The following is a 19,125-nucleotide window of genomic DNA, read 5'->3' as shown; positions in this document are numbered from 1 at the left end:
TGTAAACTTTTCACATTTTCAACTCCTTCTCAAGAACCACTAGGCCAATTTTAACCAAACTAAGTACAAAGCATCCTTGGGTGAAGGGAAATTTAAATTGTTAAAATCAAAGGCCAAGACCACTTCCAAGGGGAGATAATAAAGAAAATACATAAATAGGGTGGGGTCATGAAAAAATCTTCTTCTCAAAAACCACTGGGCCAGAATAGCTGAAACTTATATAAAAGCATCCTAGGGTAGTGTAGATATTAAATTGTTAAAATCATGACCCCCGGGGGTAGGGCTGGGCCACAATAGGGAATCCAATTTTTACATAGAAATATGTAGAACAAATCTTTAAAAATCTTCTTCTCAAGAACTACTGGGTCAGGAGAGCTGAAACCTAAATGGAAGCATCCTTAAGTAGTGTAGATATTAAAGTGTTAAAATCATGACCCCCGGGGGTAGGGCGGGGCCACAATAGGGAATCCAAGTTTTACATAGGAATATATAGAACAAATCTTCTCAAGAACCACTAGGCCAGGAGCGCTGAAACTTATGTGGGAGCATTCTTGGGTAGTGTAGATATTAAATTGTTAAAATCATGACCCCCAGGGGTAGGGCGGGGCCACAATAGGGAATCCGAGTTTAACATAGAAATATGTTTAATATAGAACGTGGCGACATCAGCTGAGATATGCATGCAGTGGATTTAAATGCAATAGCCGGGGAATATTTATAGAAAATAGGAATGAGATAAGAGGCAAGGCGTTGCTAATCCCTATTACGAAAATATAAGGACATTATTTCGGAAAATAAAGAAAGAGTGAGACGATTTGCATCAGCTCCCTAGATCCATCGCTGCAGTACATTTAGCCCAGGTATGTATACACATGTATGTATAATATCTAGATATTCTTTTCTTAACATCAAAGACAAAATAGGATCGCGAGTGCGTACATGTTCATTTAGATGTATAGATAGTTTTCGATAGGCCAGAAATTAGCGAGAGTTATTTCCCGTTGGCCGCCATACTGGAGGTCCAAATGTTCATATTCCTTCATTGTTCAACAACTAAAAAATTATATATTTGTTACAGTGAATTAAAAATCATTATTTTTCTGAAGTATATAAATTTTTGGAAGCCTCCTTTATTTGAAAAAAAAATTATTTATTAAAGATTTTCCACTAAATATTTCTGCTACAACCTCTTATACTTGGTAAGACAAAGAGTAGACCTCCAATATGGCGACCAACGGGAGTTAACTTTCGCTAAAATTCAGGCCTGTCAAAAACTATCTATTATCACAGTCAGTTAAAAACTAATGCAGTGCATTGTGAATGTGATTGTATGTATGTCCACCCCCATCCCCAATCACAACTGCATACAAAGTTGCATATTTTTTATTAGAATTTTAAAAATGTCACTGCACTAAATATGTGGTACAGAGTTCTTGCAAATCGCCTTTTTTTTTTTTGAGACAATTGTCAATATGTGTAGAAAGGGTTGGGGAGGGGGGTTGGGGGGTCAACAAAACTAAATAAAATTTGAAATGTCATTGTTTCAGTCTGTGAGTTGATAATGATTTACTAAACATGTAATATTGTTGACTTTTATGCATACACTCATGCCACATAATATAAAAAATATATATTATGTATCTTTATGTTGAATACATAAAACATTCCCTTTAGATCTATGCATGGTTGTAAATTCAGAGTCTCAATTTCTAAATTAATGGGGAATAAAACATTTATTTAATTTTTTAGTTTGATTACATGTAAAGTCAATTAAATTCTGTAATTTAAGCACATTTTTTTTAAAATTACATGATTTATAAAATCAAAACTTTTATCATTTTAGCTGTCAAGAGTTCCAGGCTTGAAGAATGAATAAATACAAAATGCATCCATTTCTCCACATGGTATGTATACATCTAAAGCATTTCACATTTTTTTTAAGGGTGCAAGTGTAGTTAGGGTCTTCCGTCTCCAACAGAAGACCCTTCTATTATTCTATTGTTTCTTTTTCACTTTTATTATTAGGGTCTTCCGTCTTCAGCGGAAGACCCTTCTATTATTCTTAGGTTTCTTTTTTACCTTTATTATTATTATTTGTATTCTTTTTTCTTCTTACAAAATTTGTGCAGAAGATTTCTCGGAGATGGCTCGTTCGATTTGCTTCAAATTTTCACAGTCGATGCGCGGTCATCTGATGTTAATTCCGGCAAATCATTTTTTTGAAATTCACTTCCGGTCGGGAGTTATCGCCCTTTGATCGAAATTTAGAGGACCTCCTTGTCTGTGATGGAACTCAAAAACGGCTCAAGCTAGAGAGCTGAAATTTTTAGTGATGATAGAGGACATGTTGCCATGTTGCACCTGGGTCAGGATATTTTCCGGAAGTGCCTAGTATGGAAGCTCGGTAGGGGTCAAAATTTAGGACACGTTTTATGAGTGATTTTTTCAGACATTTTGTATCATATCTTTTAAAAGATAAATATTTTGTTAAAATATACTGAACAACATTTGTGCAAAATACAAAGATCTTTCATATGATATCAAGAAAAATGTGCTGACTCATCAAATTAAGGGCTGAAAGGGGCCAACAGTTTTTATTCAATAACTCTTTTAAAGTCAATATTTTGTTATACATTACTGAAGCAAAATGTTCATCTCAACTATGTACAACTATATATTACAATTTTTATGTCGTATGGTACATAATTAGGGGCCACAAGGGGCCAGAATGCTAAATCTTTGACGCTTTATATCTCGAAAGAGAGAAATATTTTGATAAGTAATATTGAACAAAAGATGTTCAAAATCATGTTCTGAACAATATGCAACCTTTCATTTTTCTCTAAACGTCCCCATTAGGGAGTTGAAGGGTTGGCCCCTAAATATTTCTTTTGCAAATAACTCGAAAACGAAAAAGAGTCCCTGAATAGTTGCTGAACAAAAAGTGTTCAAAATCATAAGATGTTTAAGACGAAATCAAGAAAAAGGGGCTGTGAACTCAAATTGTGGGCCAAAAGGGGCCAAAAGTCTTCAATCGACAACTCTTTATCAGTTAATATTTTGTAATACATTACTGAAGTAAATATGTTTATCTCAACCATTTACAACTATATATTATGATTTTTATGTCGTATGGTTCATAATTAGGGGCCACAAGGGGCCAGAATGCTAAATCTTTGACGCTTTATATGTCAAAAGAGAGAAATATTTTGATAAGTAATATTGAACAAAAGATGTTCAAAATCATGTTCTGAACAATATGCAACCTTTCATTTTTCTCTAAACGTCCCCATAAGGGAGTTGAAGGGTTGGCCCCTAAATATTTCTTTTGCAAATAACTCGAATATGAAAAAGAATCTCTGAATAGTTGTTGATCAAAAAGTGTTCAAAATCATAAGATGTTTAAGACGAAATCAAGAAAAGGGGACTGTGAACTCAAATTAGGGGCCAAAGGGGCCAAAAGTCTTTAATCGATAACTCTTTATCAGTTAATATTTTGTAATACATTACTGAAGTAAATATGTTTGTCTCAACCATTTACAACTATATATTATGATTTTTATGTCGTGTGGTTCATAATTAGGGGCCACAAGGGGCCAGAATGCTAAATCTTTGACACTTTATATCTCGAAAGAGAGAAATATTTTGATAAGTAATATTGAACAAAAGATGTTCAAAATCATGTTTTAAACAATATGCAACCTTTCAATTTTGCAAAACGTCCCCATTAGGGAGTTGAAGAGTTGGCCCCTAAATATTTCTTTTGCGAATAACTCGAAAAAGAAAAAGAATCTCTCAATAATTGTTGAACAAAAATTGTTCAAAATCCTAAGAGCTTTAAGATGAAATCCAGAAAAAGGGGCTGGACATTCAAATTAGGGGCCAAGAGGGGCTAAAAAATTTTTTTCGATAACTCTTTAACAGTCAATATTTTGTTATACATTACTGAAGCAAAAATGTTTATCTCAACAATCTACAACTGTATATTATGATTTTCTAGTCGTATATTACATAATTAAGGGCTTGAAGGGGCCAGAATGCTAAATCTTTAATGCAATATATCTCGAAAGTGAGAAATATTTTGACAAGTAATATTGAACAAAAGATGTTCAAAATCATGTTCTGAACAATATGCAACCTTTCATTTTTCTCTAAACGTCCCTATTAGGGAGTTGAAGGGTTGGCCCCTAAATATTTCTTTTGCGAATAACTCGAAAACGAAAAATAATCTCTGAATAGTTGTTGAACAAAAAGTCCTCAAAATCCTAAGAGCTTCGAAATGAAATCCAGGAAAATGGGCTGGGTACTCAAATTAGGGACCAAAAAGGGGCTAAAAGTCTTTTTTCGATAACTCTTTAACAGTCAATAATTTGTTATACATTACTGAAGCAAAAATGTTTATTTCAACAATCTACAACTGTACATTATAATTTTAATATCGTATGGTACATAATTAGGGGCCACAAGGGGCCAGAATGCTAAAACTTTGACGCTTTGTATCTCGAAAGTGAGAAATATTTTGATAAGTAATACTGAACAAAAGCTGTTCAAAATCATATTCTGAACAATATGCAACCTTTCATTTTTCTCTAAACGTCCCCATTAGGGAGCTGAAGGGCTGGTTCCTTAATACTTTTCCAAATAACTCGAAAACGAAAAAGAATCTCTGAATAGTTGTTGAACAAAAAGCGTTCATAATCCTGAGAGCTTTAAAATGTTATGAAGAAAAAAGGGCTGACCCCTAATATTAGGGGTCCTGAGGGGCCAAAAGTCGATTTTAGAAGTCTTTATTGTTCAATGTTTTTTTTACAGATAATGGAAAATCATTACTTTAGAATGAAAGTCTCATTCAAAATCTTATCTCATCTCATCAAGAATTGAACGGAAGACCCACTCGTTGTTCACAACGAGATCGTATCTAGTTCTTCCTTTTTTTTTCTTTCCAAAATTTGTGCAGAAGATTTCTCAGAGATGTCTTGTCCGATTTGGTTCAAATTTTCATGGAAGATGTGTTGACATCTGAAGCACAGGCACCTGACGTTACTTATTTTTCTTTTAATAAAAAAATATACACATACCTAATAATAAACAAGGTACCCATCGAAACCCGCCATCTTGGATTTTCGAAGTAGGTCATCACTTGTATTTAATTTTCGTCTGAAACTCCGTCAAATAAATTCCCTGCAACCATATTCTTTCTGTAGCCAGTCTTTCGAGGTCTAAACTTACGGACACTGCAGCCAGAAAGGCACATTATACTTGCAAATATTGAAAATCCCTCGTCAAACTCGACCTACTGCTTCAACATTCCGAGAAATCGCCAAAAGGGGGCCGGAAGTTTACATACGACTTGAAATTCTTAGGGAAAGCCCTTTTTTGATTGGTCAATATATTTGTGCGATTTATTTTTAAAAATAACCGGCGAAAGTTAGTACTTATTCCAAAAACAATATTTCAGACAATAATACAACGTAATATACATGTAAGAACATTCTTTTTATTTCTCTCAAAATAATTTCGATATAGCTTGATTAATAAAGCGATTATGTTTTGTAAATGTCGAAGATCGGCCTGATCATGCTAGCTGATCAATGAACATTTTCGAGACAAATTGAGTTGGTTGTAAGGCCCTACTTACATGCACTAAATATAATTAATAACACTGTCATTATTGATGCTCTGATTGAGCGCTATCCGTGCAGAAGATTGACTTTATAAGTATGTACGCACGTGTGTGAGGGGGGGGGGGGGGGGGGGGGGCCCACACTAAAATTATCCCAGGGAATGTTGAGATCTGCAATTTTATGTATTGCAATAAAGTAGTGACATGGCGACATTTTAATTTTTTTCTTGGTGACAGATTATACATATACATGTCGCGTAGGCTTATATTTGATTTCATTACATATCCTTTTTTCAGTGTGATCCCTCTCCTTTTTCAATTAAGCATATGCCAGGTATATATGTATACATATATATAACTGGATGGTTTGCAGTCTATTGTTTTTTGAAAACGATTCAATTAACTCTAGATGATTTGTTATTGATTTTTTTGTAAGCCCCCCCTCTCTTTAATTCAAAATTGTTTCAAACGCAACGACCTGTATAGATTAATATAGTATATTTTACAGGTATATTTATAAGAAGTGTTTTATTTTTCCCATTTCGCATTTTTTTCATTTCTATAATCGAAATATTCATTAAAATTTCAAAGTAATTATGACACCCCGCTTTAGATCCACCACAAAACTTACAAATACGGAATTCCCATTAGCATATTGATGTAAACTTCCGGCCCCCTTTTGGCGATTTCTCGGAATGTTGAAGCAGTAGGTCGAGTTTGACGAGGGATTTTCAATATTTGCAAGTGTAATTTGCCTTTCTGGTTGCAGTGTCCGTAAGTTTAGACCTCGAAAGACTGGCTACAGAAAGAATATGGTTGCAGGGAATTTATTTGTCTGAGTTTCAGACGAAAATACAAGTGATGACCTACTTCGAAAATCCAAGATGGCGGGTTTCGATGGGTACCTTGTTTATTATTCGGTATGTGTATATTTTTTTTATTAAAAGAAAAATAAGTAACGTCAGGTGCCTGTGATCTGAAGTTAATTCCGGCAAATCATTTTAGGGATTTTCTCTTCCGGTCGGAAGTTATCGCCCTTTAATCAAAATTTAGATGACCTCCATGTCTGTGATGGAACTCAAAAACGGGTCAAACTAAAAAGCTGAAATTTTCAGGGATGGTAGAGGACATGTTGCCATATTGCACCTGGGTCAGGATATTTTCCGGAAGTGCCTAGTATGGGAGCTCGGTAGGGGTCAAAATTTAGGACACGAATCATAACCGATTTTTTGAGACGTTTCCCATCATATCTTTTAAAGCATAAATATTTTGTTAAGACATACTGAACATCATTTGTGCAGAACATCGAGAACTTTCATATTATACCAAGACAAATGCGCTGACTCATCACATTAAGGGCAAAAAGGGGCCAGAACTCTTCAATCGATAACTCATTAACAATCAATATTTTGGTATATATTACTGAACAAAAAAAAAAAATGTTAAGCTTAACAGTCCACAACTATATATTATGATATTTATGTCGTATGGTACATAATTAGGGGCCACAAGGGGCCAGAATGCCAAATCTTTGATGCTTTATATCTCGAAAGGGAGAAATATTTTGATAAGCAATATTAAATAAAAGATGTTTAAAATAATGTTCTGAACAATATGCAACCTTTCATTTTTTGCTAAACGTCCCCATGAAGGAGTTGAAGGGTTGGCCCCTAAATATTTCTTTAGCTTATAGCTCAAAAACGAAAAAGAATTTCTGAATAGTTATTGAACAAAAAATGTTCAAAATCTTAAGAACTTAAAGATGAAATCCCGAAAAAGGGGCTGGGCACTCGAATTAGGGGCCAAGAGGGGCCAAAAGTCTTCAATCGATAACTCTTTATCAGTTAATATTTTGTAATATATTACTGAAGCAAAGATGTTTATCTCAACCATCTACAACTATATATTATGGTTTTATGTCGTATGGTACATAATTAGGGGCCACAAGGGGACAGAATGCCAAATCTTTGATGCTTTAAATCTCGAAAGGAAGAAATATTTTGATAAGGAATATTGAACAAAAGATGTTCAAAATAATGTTCTGAACAATATGCAACCTTTCATTTTTTGCTAAACGTTCCCATTAAGGAGTTGAAGGGTTGGCCCCTAAATAATTCTTTTGCTAATGGCTCAAAAACGAAAAAGAATTTCTGAATAGTAATTGAACAGAAAATGTTCAAAATCTTAAGACCTTAAAGATGAGATCCCGAAAAAGGGGCTGGGCACTCGAATTAGGGGCCAAGAGGGGCCAAAAGTCTTTTTTCGATAACTCTTTTTCACTTAATATCTTGTAATACATTACTGAAGCAAAGATGTTTATCTCAACCATCTACAACTATATATTACGATTTTTATGTCGTATTGTACATAATTAGGGGCCACAAGGGGCCAGAATGCTAAATCTTTGATGCTTTATATCTCGAAAGGAAGAAATATTTTGATAAGCAATATTGAACAAAAGATGTTCAAAATAATGTTCTGAACAATATGCAACCTTTTATTTTTTGCTAAATGTCCCCATTAATGAGCTGAAGGGTTGGCCCCTAAATATTTCTTTTGCTAAGCTCAAAAACGAAAAAGAATTTCTGAATAGTTGTTGAGCAAAAATGTTCAAAATCTTAAGAGCTTTAAGATGATATGAAAAAAAAGGGCCGATTCCTAAGATTAGGGGCCGTTAGGGGCCAAAGGCCGATTTTTTAAGTCTTTAATGTTCAATGCCTTTTTACAGATTGTAGTAAATCATTATTTTAGAATGAAAATCGCAATCAAAATCTTATCTCATCTCATCAAGAATTGGACGGAAGACCCACTCGTTGCTCGCAACGAGATCGTATCTAGTTATTTTTATTTTTTCATTTTGGTACAGAGGAAAGAATGTTCTTTCATATTCTAATTAATTGTTCTTGTACATTTCATAATTTTTAATATTATTTCCAAGAAAAGTTTTGTAACACAATTTTGTTTCCATTAAATACCTTAAATATGAATTTCATAAATTCAATGCAGCATACAGAATATCAAGATTTGACATTTTGTTTTGTCAAATGTAATGCCATTTTATTCTTCAATGTATTTTATTAAGTAATCTCATAGCTTTTATGATGTGTTCCAGCTATTCCCAAAGAATTGCGCCAATGGATTCATCATGCAGCAAGTTAATCCATCATTTAAGGAAAATGGTATATTCCATATTAGATGTAAACCATGCATTAACTGTAGAATTGCAAACATTTTATTATGTATCCAATGTTTCATTCTTCCGTGCATTGTTCCGAATTTAATTTAATTTTAAACACCAATTTACTCTCAATAATTGTATATATATATGTATATCCTAATTTTCTTATACATGTATTTTCAGAATTAATTTCATCCACAAGAACATGAAGTGATGAAAATAATCTGCACCTGCTCAGTATTCCTTTTACAGACTACCTATGATTTTGAAAAAAACTGTTTATGAAATAAATTTTCTTGATAAATAATGTTTTGACTTTTTCATATACATGTACTTACTGTACAGGTGTTGAAAAAGCTATTAGGATATGAATATCTTAATTTGCATATATTTTGTGTGGTGGGTGTCAATGTCCATCAAGATTTTATTTCCAGCATGTACATTGTAATAATTTGTTTTTCAAAAATAGTAAATAAATAACTAACTCTCTAATTTATAGGAGGGAGGCTTTGGTCTGGGGCAGATTATTTATTTCTTATCAAGTCTGGGACATATTTATTTTCAACATTTTTGAGATCTGCCCCCCCCCCTCCCCTCCTTCTTTCGGAATAAAATTGTCGGGACGACAAATACGGGAATATTTATGCTTTCCACTTAGTTCTTAAAACTTACAACTTAAATCCCTTATGAGTTGAATGAAAGGCATGATAGAATATTGAATGCAAAAAAACAAACAAAAACAAAACAAAAACAGAACATTTTTATCTGTACACAAGTGAATGTACAGAAGTGACAGAGGGGTATAGTTTAATATCGAATTAGCTATTACATTAATAATGGAGACTATCAATTGACTATTAACTATAATTAAATATTTCCATTTTTTTTAATTCCAATCGGTGTTTTAGATTACAATGCTGCGGCAAACTTTACACCTACATCAATAGCTGTTTGTGTGCTTACACATAATTTTAGGAAATGCGAAAGGTCTGAAAGACGTCTTTTAGTACACATAATTCATATATCGTATAGAGAACAAAGTCACACAATAAAAAGTAATGTTGGGGATGTTTTATGCATACCATTTGATTTAGTAAAAAGATCCCAACGCAGTCGACAAGTATATTTATTTAAAATCTACGAGGTAAACTAGAGACGTATATAATAGAGGGATTTCTGACTCTTTCGGAGCACTCTAGATTTTTCACGTCGTTTCAAAAAATTCGAGTTTTGAATGGAAAATCATCTTCCGATTTTCGTAGTGCTCTCAAGGGAGGCATAGAAACAGTAGCGTTTCATCATAAGAATGGGTAGAAAATATCGCTAAAACTTCAATTTTAAGCAAAATTTACTTGACAGAATGTGGCATTAATCGTAGGTGGATAAGATACTTTCGTTTGTATGGCGACATAGAATTGAGAACAAATTTTTATACAGTAAAAAGATTATATCCATCTATTAATCTAACCCCCATCTCAAGTTGCATTTGTTCAGTCTGTCTAAAAAGAATAAACACTAGAAATACACTGTAAATGTATTTTATAGTGTAGGATAAGACCAATCATAACGAGCTCATTTGTTTGCAATGTTGGTTTTGCAGTTACATGCATTAATTACGTGGTTTAATACCTACATAGGTGTTACAGTGGTGTTGGGTTTCAGGTTGGTGTATGAGTGACAGTATTGTTTTTATACTTTTATTAAATAATTATTTTTAAAATACTGAAATTAACGTTTTTATTGTATTACCGTATAAGTAGAATTTTTAGCGAGGATTTAATTTTTGCATTATTAGCGAGGGTGCCGAGATCGCTAAAATTAAATATCGCTAATAATAAATTGCGTTTAATTGGTAATAGTTACTTTAATGTGCATTTTGAAATCGCTAAATTAAACAATTGTAAGTTGTAAGTTGTAAGTTAAATGTTCTCATTTGATGTTAAGGAAATGCATTTTTGCACATGTTACCAATATCTAATTCTTGACATCTCTTTCCTGTCTCACGATATCAATGTCATTTACTCGTACTTGTTATCAACTTTGTGGTTAGATCTTAGGATCGTGTTCTTTGAATTTGTTATGCTTAGCTCTACCTAATTTCAGTGTTGTAAATTTATGTCATACAGTCGTTTGACCAGTTCCGGATTTTGGCCAGTTCGGAATAATTAGTAATGTAAGGACTGATAATTAATAAATTCAACGGTGTAAAAATAAATTGTTTCTATGGTAAGAAGGCTTATTTATTAGCGTTTGAATTATGCGAAGTTTTGATTTTTTACCCTCGGTTTGGTTATGTTATCGTACTCGAAACAGTCGACATACTTTTACAACACAACAAACGTGAATCACCGCGACGCGCAAGTCTGAAGAAAAACCTCTGTAGATTTATAAACTTTTCACATAAAACTACGTTCCACGTATCAAAAGTAAGTTTGATATGTACTCTAACATATACTAAAAACTTGTCAATAATTAATGTTAGGAACACTGGAAAATATCGAAATATTTTCGTCTTCTTATTTTACCAGTTCCGAATACCCATTTTTAACACTTTTATAAATTCACTCTTCGTTGTTTTCTTCATTGTAAGCCTTATTTATTATATCCCCCCTTGTAAAAAATGGAAAAAAGGGGTATATAGTAAAGGAATGTTTGTCCATCCAACCGTCTTTATGTCCGTTGGTGCGTCTAGCTGTACGTCCGTCTGTCTGATATGCTCTAGGATATTTATTTCTTATCGGCAACCCCTCTTCTACCACTGAATGAAGTTTAATGAAGCTTCACAGAATTTAATGAGTCTTTCACAGAATCTTTGTTTAACAGTGCCAAAGTAAAACTATTTTATTTTTGGATCAGGCACATAATTTGGGCTCCCTGAGAAAAACAAAGATACTGCTACTCTTTGTAATTGGAAGGTTTATCCATCTCTAATCCGCAATTCCTCCTATACCACTGAATAAGATTTAATGATACTTTCACAGATTCTTGATTACATTGTGACATAATGAACTTTTATTCTACTTTTTGATCTGACACTAATTTCGGGTCTCCCAGGGCAAAATGGAATTTGTCTTAAATAATCATAAAGAAGGTGTGGGGTATCATTAAAATGAGCTCAGTGCCCACAGTACCTCTAGTTTCTCTTCAACCTTTGGAAATACAAATGATATATTGGTAAGAAGTTAATTTAACCTTTTTTAGGCATGCCAATGGATAACATCTGGGACGTATATTTTTTAATTTAGGGTTGAATTGAATAAGAATCTCTGGGCTATCCGGAACTCGTCTGCTTATTTGTAACTGGTAAAAATTACACCTATGGTATCTTGCGAAATAATTTTTTTTTGAAGGCAGGATAAATTTTTATAAAACAATATTTGATTCCACAAGTCATCGAGCTACCTTGACAAAACACTTAAATTTTGAAATAATGCCTAGTATATTTATAGTTTGGCCAAATCGGTGTCTTATTCGGAACTGGCCAAACAACTGTACAGATTCCACCTGTTCTTGCAATTTTCTATCCTTAATTTAATTGGCTGGTCAGTACGAAATGTGGGCTGAGTTGTCAAAGATTAGATGTGAGAGAGTTTGTAAGTGAGTCAATCTTAAGAAATTCTTTGTAAAATTCAGTTTGTTCCATCTATGAAATTTGTTCCAAATTATATTTGTGAAATTCATATTTTTGGACTTACAATAAATTCTAAACTCTAAAAACCGACCTATCATTTGAAAATTTATTACAGCCCTTGAACTTTTTTGTTAAATTTGACATTTCATTTGTTGACCTAAAATCGCAGTCCACGTGACTTGAGAGAGTCACATGATGACAAAAAGTACTGATGTGAATAGCAATGGACATACTCTTTAAGATAATATAAAGCTATTTTAACCAGAGTATGTTGCCAAAACATAAAACAGTTAAACATTCAGTGTATCGTTTTCGGTGACTTTTTATAGGAAATGTTGCCTTAAATGCACTGCGTATTTTCAATTCAATAAACGAAAAAAAATCATGCATATACTAATTAAAACAAATGACATTCATTGAACAATCATAAAAACGTGCATGATATAAAATTTACAAATACATATTGTTAAGTCAAGTATCAAAAGTACACTTGTATAAAAATCGCCCATATCTATGAGTAATGAGCTCACAAAATGATACACCCGCCTCCTATATGTATATAATGACAATGTCCATGTTTTGCAATGGAAAACCAAAAATATATTCAGATCACAAAGTAAATTAGGAGGCGCATAATGTCAAAATACACGTTTACGAGTACGAGTATATTTATGCAATATGTCAACAGAGTAGTAGTTATCTTTTCTAAAGCTCATATCATTTTATTAGATAAAGGATAAGAATATATATTCTATAAATGTATTGATTTAATTTTTTCAAACTACACCGCATCGGTAAAAATTACAAGTGTTTTACAGAATAAAAATCATGTTATCAAAATATTTATTTAATTCATACATGTATTACGTATGTGCAGAAATATATATTTTTTAATTTTATTTATTGTTTATTTATACTTAAGCACTTTTAGCAAAATACACTTTTCATTGTTAAAAAAATTTTATGCTGTCTTTCAGAGCACATAATTAATGTCATGTTTACAAAAGTGACGTAATGTTTACAAGTACTTGAGATCAGAGAATTGTTTATAACCAGCTGTATAGGATTAAACGAGGCCTAATATAGTTTGAAATCACAAAAACGAAATTAATGAAATTCTTGGAAATATATTTGTATAAATATGCTAAGAAAAATTAGAGTAAAAGTTTGTTACTCTCAAAATATGAACCATTTTTTGTTTTTGTTTTGTTTTGTTTTTTTTTTTGATACACAATTACATATACGTTAACTCAAAGAAATTTTCAAAAAAATTTATTGATAAAATGTTTTGTTTTTTTCACATATATCTTTCAATTTTCGTTCTTCTTTTGAAAAGATGAAAAGAAAATTTGAGGCACATGTAGCCTTTACTGCAGTGAATAGGGGGCATATATAAACATAAAAAGAGGACTTATTTTATCAAACAAGATGATATATAAGTCACACTTGGTTTAGATAACATCAACAAACAATTGTATTAGTGTATTAGTTTCTAAAAAATGTATAAATCTTACATTATAAAAAAATTCTCTCCATGGTTGATTTTTTTTCCTAACACGAGACGGCGATTTAACTGAAAAATAGGAGCGATGTAAAGACAACTAAATTATGGATATATGTATTACTTATACCATATAATATATATAGAAAAATACATGTAAAATATTTCGGGGTTGCATTTCAATGATTTACAGATTTACTTTTTAAACTCAGGCTTATCCATGCATAATTAAGTCAATTGTATAAACACTTCGACATGTTCAAGGAGAAAGTCTAAAATCGTTATATTTGATTGTGGTCTTTGGTTTTTTGTTTGTTTTTTTTAAATGAAAATTGATAGAATTAATGAAATTATACTAAGAAAAATCCGTCAGTATGTGGTCTCTGAATATATTGGCATGTGTAAAAAATACAATACAAGGAGACACAATCAAAACAATTGATATTCAAACACCCAGAATATACGTTACTTGTAACAAAAATAAATAAAAAAATATATATACACTATAATATTGCCGAATTTTACTCTTAAAATAAACAAAAATCCAGGAGCTACCGGGGGCTTTGCAATATACAAATTAGGCCCAGTCCCTTTTCAGCCTTAACGACGCTGCGTAGTTTTTGTCCTCTTCTGAATCTTTAAGCCTTTCAAAAAAACTGAAAGTTATTTAAACGTTTGCAATGTATAGATGCACAGATTGCAACGTATATTGGATACTACCTTGGCAATAATCTGTTGCTAGATATTCACTATTTGAAGTGGGAAAGTAATGAAAATATCAATCTAACATTTCACGGTATTGTGTTTTACATTGTACGATAAAATGTTCACACTTCTTGAAATTTTAAGAAACTAAACTTGCTTTTAGATGTTTAGAAATGCTTTTAACTTTAAGTTTGTTAGATGTTTTCCTTCTTAAAAACATTGGACAGAGGTGTTTGAAAAATACCCCCAACCATCAATAGTTCTTTGCTATATCTTTTATCAAATTGCCTTGGTTTGAGATTTTCAACATTCAAATACATTCTATTAATTTAATGAATAAAGAGTGAAATTTGCATTCATAAATTGTGACAAGATTATATAAAGAAGCAGTATCGAGAGAAAAAATACACTAACATATGTGTACATTGACGTTTTAAACGTACACATACATGTATCGCGAAAGTGGTTGAGTAAGAATTCACGTTAATTGGTGCTTGCACTTAGCATTCGATCCTGCATCTGTAAAATGATATCAGAGTGAAAATTTCCACCACCACAAAAATTGATCAAACAATATAAAAATGCATATGAAGACGGAACCATCGTGCTTCGATTCATAATTCCCGTGTTATGTTTAAGGTAAAGAATATAATATCTTATAAATTGTTGGAATCGCTTTTCTATAGACCCCGATAATCTAAAGATTATATTGAATTCTTTATCAGTTTCATTTCGTCGACACTTCCTTGGAAACCTGGATTGGAAAACCAAAATCATTCTTTCTCTGCAACATTGTGCGGTAAAAATTTCAAATGTTATTTTTTTGTCAGAATATAGTTTGAAAAATGTTCCACGTAAAGAAGTCTGGCTGGGTTGTTTAAGTAGCTCGACTCTTTTGACTTTCTTTTTACGTTTTCTTTTGATTTTGATAACCCTTGCGTTCTGTACTTCACATATTGCAAGGCTTTTTGAAATTTGTGTTGATTCTGGATACCCAGTTATGCGCTGAATCATTTGGTCTTCAGAAGATAGGAGATTCTCTGCAAAATAAGAAAATTATTTTTTTTTATTTTCATATGTCATATCACTAAACATTCCATGTTGTGGACATGCAGTGATATTAGTTTTACCCCTTTAATCTGCTTATAAGAGGACGAGTGCCCGGTGCTCTTCCTTCTGCTTTTGCTTAAAGGTAGGACAAATCTAAACACCCGTTGAATTAATTTTAACTAATTTCTTATAAATTATAAATTTTTGATAAAAGGGTTAGAACTAAAAAGAATATTATTACTTTATTGACAACAATGAAATATCCTAGTAAGAAAAAATATAAGACTGGGCATGTTTGAATCATATTTTGTGAAAAAATCGAAGACTCACAAATACTGGTCACTTTCATTTTTGAATGGGTTTATGCTATCTTAGTGCAGTAAACAAGCATGTAACAATCTAATATAAAATGCATTGCAGCTCTTGTTTCATAAATAGTAGGGGTGATATTTAGACACATATATATATGAAGTATTCATTTTTTATGGACTACAAAGGACAAGGTCATATCAAGAGGTGAAAATTCAAATATCGTGACGTCATATACTGAATTTTTAAGGTTTTTTTTGGCCATTAATTATTTTTAATCGCTAAAATTAACCACTGGTTCAATTTTCTTTATTTTTTCACATTTTATTATAAGACACATTTGATTTACTCTATTGATTTTTTTGTGAAAATTAAACTATTTATTTTCTCATAAGAAAACCTAAACGTCTGGATATTTATATGTGAATTTTTACTTCCGACGTTTCGTATGTTCTATTTTTACTTAATTTTTTACTCACGTTTTTCAGTATCAATTTGACTCACCTGGCTGTTTGTATTTGTTTATGGGGACTTTTTTGGAAATGATAACTTCTGGTTTCTAACGTCGGGAATATAAGTCCCAAGCATAAAAAGTAGACATAAGCATACTTTTTTTTATTCTATTAATACATGTATATGCCTATGTTTACATCAAAGCATTACCAATTTTTAAAAATGTTTTAAAAGACATACTCAGGGTTCTCCATGAGCTGTTTTAATGTTTTGCTCCCGACACAGTTAAATTTTCTCCGACACAGTAACGACTCAAATTTTATGCATGCAACACAGTAAAAATTGTGCCGACACAGTAAGATCTGTGATAATTATAGAAAATCTAAACACACAAATTCTCTCTAACTGAGACTTAAATCAAACAATTATATCGTCTTTCAAATATAAAAGTTAGAGCACGTAAATACTAGGACTTCACCTTGCATAATTAATTATCTCCTAGACCCTCGCCGGACTTAACGCATGACGGAACAAAGACAAATATTTTGTTTTCTCACTTCCAGGGTTACATTGTAATTGTTAGTTGCAATAAAATATATTGTATAATTTAAAAAAAATAAATAAATATGTCTTTTCTATAGAGCCATGGCTCTAGAATAATTTTAGCACTATAACTTAGACATAACATCGTATCGATTTAATAAGCCATTTAATTGATGTAAATGAATTGCTTAAAATTTTGTTCAAGGAACTCTTAAAATAGTTTACTGTTCTGAAGTTTCTTCTTTTATGTAATGCAATTACTCGATCAAGAAAACTGATAAATAACCACGGTAATTTTACTTTCAAACATGTTTAGTAGTTACGACTGTATCGGTCAGAATTACCTCTGCTTTTCAGAACGTGTTTTTACTTTTATCAATATGTACGAACGACCATGGCATTTGTGTAACTAATTAGTGATTTTTAAATAAGTTTGTGCATGTATTTTAACAAATAGTGATTTAGTTGCGAATTTGATCGCAAAAATACCACCAAATTTGAGTTCTTCACGTTGACTCTGCAACACAGTAACATTTCAAATGATGGAGAACCCTGCATACTTTTGACAATAAGTTCTCAAAGTAAAGATTCGTTGAGAATCAGCTATAAAAATACTATAAGTTCGTACATTCTGTAGTAAAAATATTACAATCTGAATATCTGTTTACCTTCTTCGTCCTCGAGTAGATTACTTCCTTCTTCTTCGTCCTCGAGTAGAATACTTCCTTCTTCTTCGTCCTCGAGGAGAATACTTTCTTCTTCTTTGTCCTCAAGTAGATTTCTTCCTTCTTCTTTGTCCTCCAGTAGATTAATTCCTTCTTCGCACGATATGCTTGCGTTACCTGATATTGCAAAAACATTGTTTTATGACAAGTATATAAATATTCAGAAATCAATGTTTGAAACTCAAGCTGCATAAACTCTTAAGTACGTGACTATAATTCAATCTTTGTGTAAGAATATGTGATAAGTATGCGAAGTAAGATAGCTATAAATTCACCTTTTCGTTTCCCTTTTCTTCTCCAAATGCATAGCAAAATACTGCCTAATAGAAGAACCACTATCGAACATATTGTTGTTAAAGAAAATATAAGGATTCTGTAGTTTATGGCTGGCTGCCTGTAAGGAAAGAAAGTCCGTTTCAGTACTTTTAAGGTTTCTAAAGTTTGCATAAACGTTAACAGTCAATGCACTCCAAAAAGGTCTTCAAACACAGGATTCCTTGCCAAATGACGCGCGCAGGTAATTCATGTTTTGTCTAAGTCAAAGATAAAATTATAATACATGATTCTGCTAGAATTTGAAATTGGTTTAACTTATCGTAATCAATATAAGTACCCAGAAAGAAAACATGTTTGTTTTTCCCCAAAATCTTTGAAATGGCTGTCGTTACTTTGAAAAACAAACCATTGTCGCTTTGCACAATTTGATCATTTGAAATTATGAGATGCAGTTTAATGAAAGTTTCAATCCAGCATTTCGTTTGGGGCATTTGTAAATAATTTGCTGCATTATTTATCACCACCATGATATTTAACATGATAATTTTTTCATCTGTTGAGTATTCTTCCTCGGTACACTAGGTCGTCATTGTTTTGATTAACTGTAAAAATATCGATTGGTGAAGCTGAGCTCAATATTGCACGGGGCAAAGTTAAACGAGTTATGATCATGAGGAAAACGTGTCATGTTAACATTTCTCGAGTACGGGAAAACCCAACTATGACTCACACATTCCTGAAATAAGCGAAAAAAGACAAACCCACAGAACTTTTCCGTCAACAACCATGTAAAAATATTTTTTTTGCGTTCTGAAATATACAAAATACCCTACCATGTACATATTATGGCCCGTTTTTTTTATTATATACTACCCGTTTTTACCGTGTATGATCTTACTGATCTAAGAGATTCACTATGACGTCAAAGACGCACTGGACGCGCAGAGTAGGGAAACGGCAGAGTGGATTAATCTATTCCCTAATTTGATAATATTTGCAAGAAATTTTTAATGTTTTCAGATATTTTAATACTAGATGGTGAACGCAAACAAACAATCAAAAAAATTATACAAGTACTGTGGTGTCAATCTCGTTTTGTACATATTTTATCAGAGATTATGACGTAAATCA

The 19,125-nt window shown here is 32.2% G+C and overlaps 1 long non-coding RNA gene across 1 annotated transcript; it reads left to right on the top strand.

Moving 5' to 3' along the window:
- The first annotated feature begins 720 nt into the window (after positions 1 to 720).
- Positions 721 to 9,066, top strand: LOC134264297 (uncharacterized). The gene is made up of 4 exons (XR_009991487.1): positions 721 to 860; positions 1,844 to 1,904; positions 8,736 to 8,802; positions 8,985 to 9,066. It is a non-coding gene; the product is annotated as an uncharacterized LOC134264297 (long non-coding RNA).
- Positions 9,067 to 19,125: the final 10,059 nt, after the last annotated feature.

The sequence above is a fragment of the Saccostrea cucullata genome, unplaced genomic scaffold (assembly GCF_032062105.1).
Source record: "Saccostrea cucullata isolate Sc308-1 unplaced genomic scaffold, CSIRO_AGI_Scuc_v1 ctg1239, whole genome shotgun sequence".
In the NCBI taxonomy this organism is placed as follows: Eukaryota; Metazoa; Mollusca; class Bivalvia; order Ostreida; family Ostreidae; genus Saccostrea; species Saccostrea cuccullata.
Note: the sequence above shows the minus strand (reverse complement) of the source record. Positions and strands in the feature narration are given on the sequence as shown.